Source organism: Stegodyphus dumicola, chromosome 11 (assembly GCF_044657685.1).
Source record: "Stegodyphus dumicola isolate Sdum_Otavi_A_Nest chromosome 11, ASM4465768v1".
Taxonomy (NCBI): Eukaryota; Metazoa; Arthropoda; class Arachnida; order Araneae; family Eresidae; genus Stegodyphus; species Stegodyphus dumicola.
In genome coordinates, this window is record NC_140778.1 from 3259521 (window position 1) to 3264921 (window position 5401).

A 5401-nucleotide genomic window follows, 5' to 3' on the forward strand; every position below is an offset into this window, starting at 1 on the left:
TTTTTTAAAACTTTGACGAATTTTTGATTAACAAACTCAAGGATTTTAAAGCGAGCAATGGCAACGTTGTGCAGAAAAAACATTTTTATCTCCAGCGCGTGAGTTTCTGTATCGGAAATTCTAAAGATATGCTCGTTTTAAAATTATTTTGCGATATTGCTGTTGCACTGGATCTTATGGTTGAAGTGCGAGGAACATGATATTTAATAAAGAAAGGTAACACACAAAATGTTAAAAAACGCCCCTTTGGACGTAATTTAAAATCTGAAACATTTCATATTTTACTAATTCAGAAGTCAAACAACAAAAATCAGCGTCAATCCACAAAACTTTCACAGGACTAGTTTCGATGGTTTTACCGAACCACCATCTTCAGCTGCAAAACCGCAAATGACACGCCGAATAAATACTAATTCAGAAGTCAAACAACAAACGCAATTTTGTTGTTTGACTTCTGAATTAGTATTTATTCGGCGTGTTATTGTGTCTTAATTTCAGATTTTTTTTTTTTTTTTTTTTTTTTTTTTTTTTTTTTTAGTCCAAAGGTATTTGAATCCCGAAGGACTATTAGTTTCGTTTTGGCATTTTGCGTCGGTCGGATAAATGTCGGTTCACTTTTCAAACTGTTGCCATAAAATGTTAGAGTCCTGCATTATATTTGAAGAAATTAAATAATGAAAATCTGCGTAAATGTATGTATATTTCTCACATTGTCATAAAATAACGGTACATAGAGTCATCGAATTTTGAATAACGTAATCCTCCAACGAATATGAGCATGTGGAAGACCAAATTTGAAATTTGAAATTTGTTTTATGATCGATTTCCTATTTTTTAAAACTTTGACGTATTTTTGATTAACAAACTCAAGGATTTCAAAGCGAGCAATGGCAACGTTGTGCAGAAAAAACATTTTTATCTCCAGCGCGTGAGTCTCCGTATCGGAAATTCTAAAGATATGCTCGTTTTAAAACTATTTTGCGATATTGCTGTTGCACTGAATCTTATGTTTTAAGTGCGAGGAACATGATATTTAATAAAGAAAGTAACATACAAAATGTTAAGAAACGCCCCTTTGGACGTAATTTATAATCTGAAACATTTCAGATTTTTTTTTTTTTTTAGTCCAAAGAGATTTGAATCCCGAAGGACTATTAGTTTCGTTTTGGCATTTTGCGTCGGACGGATAAATGTCGGTTCACTTTTCAAACTGTTGCCATAAAATGTTAGAGTCCTGCATTATATATGAAGAAATTAAATAATGAAAATCTGCGTAAATGTATGTATATTTCTCACATTGTCATAAAATAACGGTACATAGAGTCATCGAATTTTGAATAACGTAATCCTCCAACGAATATGAGCATGTGGAAGACCAAATTTGAAATTTGTTTTATGATCGATTTCCTATTTTTTAAAACTTTGACGAATTTTTGATTAACAAGCTCAAGGATTTCAAAGCGAGCAATGGCAACGTTGTGCAGAAAAAACATTTTTATCTTTAGCGCGTGAGTCTCTGTATCGGAAATTCTAAAGATATGCTCGTTTTAAAACTATTTTGCGATATTGCTGTTGCACTGAATCTTATGTTTTAAGTGCGAGGAACATGATATTTAATAAAGAAAGTAACATACAAAATGTTAAGAAACGCCCCTTTGGACGTAATTTAAAATCTGAAACATTTCAGATTTTTTTTTTTTTTTAGTCCAAAGAGATTTGAATCCCGAAGGGCTATTAGTTTCGTTTTGGCATTTTGCGTCGGACGGATAAATGTCGGTTCACTTTTCAAACTGTTGCCATGAAATGCTAGAGTCCTGCATTATATTTGAAGAAATTAAATAATGAATATCTGCGTAAATGTATGTATATTTCTCACATTGTCATAAAATAACGGTACATATAGTCATCGAATTTTGAATAACGTAATCCTCCAACGAATATGAGCATGTGGAAGACCAAATTTGAAATTTGTTTTATGATCGATTTCCTATTTTTTAAAACTTTGACGAATTTTTGATTAACAAACTCAAGGATTTTAAAGCGAGCAATGGCAACGTTGTGCAGAAAAAACATTTTTATCTCCAGCGCGTGAGTTTCTGTATCGGAAATTCTAAAGATATGCTCGTTTTAAAATTATTTTGCGATATTGCTGTTGCACTGGATCTTATGGTTGAAGTGCGAGGAACATGATATTTAATAAAGAAAGGTAACACACAAAATGTTAAAAAACGCCCCTTTGGACGTAATTTAAAATCAGAAACATTTCAGATTTTACTAATTCAGAAGTCAAACAACAAAAATCAGCGTCAATCCACAAAATTTTCACAGGACTAGTTTCGATGGTTTTACCGAACCACCATCTTCAGCTGCAAAACCGCAAATGACACGCCGAATAAATACTAATTCAGAAGTCAAACAACAAAATTGCGTTTGTTGTTTGACTTCTGAATTAGTATTTATTCGGCGTGTTATTGTGTCTTAATTTCAGATTTTTTTTTTTTTTTTTTAGTCAAAAGGGATTTGAATCCCGAAGGACTATTAGATTCGTTTTGGCATTTTGCGTCGGTCGGATAAATGTCGGTTCACTTTTCAAACTGTTGCCATAAAATGTTAGAGTCCTGCATTATATTTGAAGAAATTAAATAATGAAAATCTGCGTAAATGTATGTATATTTCTCACATTGCCATAAAATAACGGTACATAGAGTCATCGAATTTTGAACAACGTAATCCTCCAACGAATATGAGCATGTGGAAGACCAAATTTGAAATTTGTTTTATGATCGATTTCCTATTTTTTAAAACTTTGACGAATTTTTGATTAACAAACTCAAGGATTTCAAAGCGAGCAATGGCAACGTTGTGGAGAAAAAACATTTTTATCTCCAGCGCGTGAGTCTCTGTATCGGAAATTCTAAAGATATGCTCGTTTTAAAATTATTTTGCGATATTGCTGTTGCACTGGATCTTATGGTTTAATTGCGAGGAACATGATATTTAATAATGAAAGGTAACACACAAAATGTTAAGAAACGCCCCTTTGGACGTAATTTAAAATCTGAAACATTTCAGATTTTTTTTTTTTTTTTTTTAGTCCAAAGAGATTTGAATCCCGAAGGACTATTAGTTTCGTTTTGGCATTTTGCGTCGGACGGATAAATGTCGGTTCACTTTTCAAACTGTTGCCATGAAATGTTAGATTCCTGCATTATATTTGAAGAAATTAAATAATGAATATCTGCGTAAATGTATGTATATTTCTCACATTGTCATAAAATAACGGTACATATAGTCATCGAATTTTGAATAACGTAATCCTCCAACGAATATGAGCATGTTGAAGACCAAATTTGAAATTTGTTTTATGATCGATTTCCTATTTTTTAAAACTTTGACGAATTTTTGATTAACAAACTCAAGGATTTTAAAGCGAGCAATGGCAACGTTGTGCAGAAAAAACATTTTTATCTCCAGCGCGTGAGTTTCTGTATCGGAAATTCTAAAGATATGCTCGTTTTAAAATTATTTTGCGATATTGCTGTTGCACTGGATCTTATGGTTGAAGTGCGAGGAACATGATATTTAATAAAGAAAGGTAACACACAAAATGTTAAAAAACGCCCCTTTGGACGTAATTTAAAATCTGAAACATTTCATATTTTACTAATTCAGAAGTCAAACAACAAAAATCAGCGTCAATCCACAAAACTTTCACAGGACTAGTTTCGATGGTTTTACCGAACCACCATCTTCAGCTGCAAAACCGCAAATGACACGCCGAATAAATACTAATTCAGAAGTCAAACAACAAACGCAATTTTGTTGTTTGACTTCTGAATTAGTATTTATTCGGCGTGTTATTGTGTCTTAATTTCAGATTTTTTTTTTTTTTTTTTTTTTTTTTAGTCCAAAGGTATTTGAATCCCGAAGGACTATTAGTTTCGTTTTGGCATTTTGCGTCGGTCGGATAAATGTCGGTTCACTTTTCAAACTGTTGCCATAAAATGTTAGAGTCCTGCATTATATTTGAAGAAATTAAATAATGAAAATCTGCGTAAATGTATGTATATTTCTCACATTGTCATAAAATAACGGTACATAGAGTCATCGAATTTTGAATAACGTAATCCTCCAACGAATATGAGCATGTGGAAGACCAAATTTGAAATTTGAAATTTGTTTTATGATCGATTTCCTATTTTTTAAAACTTTGACGTATTTTTGATTAACAAACTCAAGGATTTCAAAGCGAGCAATGGCAACGTTGTGCAGAAAAAACATTTTTATCTCCAGCGCGTGAGTCTCCGTATCGGAAATTCTAAAGATATGCTCGTTTTAAACTATTTTGCGATATTGCTGTTGCACTGAATCTTATGTTTTAAGTGCGAGGAACATGATATTTAATAAAGAAAGTAACATACAAAATGTTAAGAAACGCCCCTTTGGACGTAATTTATAATCTGAAACATTTCAGATTTTTTTTTTTTTTAGTCCAAAGAGATTTGAATCCCGAAGGACTATTAGTTTCGTTTTGGCATTTTGCGTCGGACGGATAAATGTCGGTTCACTTTTCAAACTGTTGCCATAAAATGTTAGAGTCCTGCATTATATATGAAGAAATTAAATAATGAAAATCTGCGTAAATGTATGTATATTTCTCACATTGTCATAAAATAACGGTACATAGAGTCATCGAATTTTGAATAACGTAATCCTCCAACGAATATGAGCATGTGGAAGACCAAATTTGAAATTTGTTTTATGATCGATTTCCTATTTTTTAAAACTTTGACGAATTTTTGATTAACAAGCTCAAGGATTTCAAAGCGAGCAATGGCAACGTTGTGCAGAAAAAACATTTTTATCTTTAGCGCGTGAGTCTCTGTATCGGAAATTCTAAAGATATGCTCGTTTTAAAACTATTTTGCGATATTGCTGTTGCACTGAATCTTATGTTTTAAGTGCGAGGAACATGATATTTAATAAAGAAAGTAACATACAAAATGTTAAGAAACGCCCCTTTGGACGTAATTTAAAATCTGAAACATTTCAGATTTTTTTTTTTTTTTAGTCCAAAGAGATTTGAATCCCGAAGGGCTATTAGTTTCGTTTTGGCATTTTGCGTCGGACGGATAAATGTCGGTTCACTTTTCAAACTGTTGCCATGAAATGCTAGAGTCCTGCATTATATTTGAAGAAATTAAATAATGAATATCTGCTTAAATGTATGTATATTTCTCACATTGTCATAAAATAACGGTACATATAGTCATCGAATTTTGAATAACGTAATCCTCCAACGAATATGAGCATGTGGAAGACCAAATTTGAAATTTGTTTTATGATCGATTTCCTATTTTTTAAAACTTTGACGAATTTTTGATTAACAAACTCAAGGATT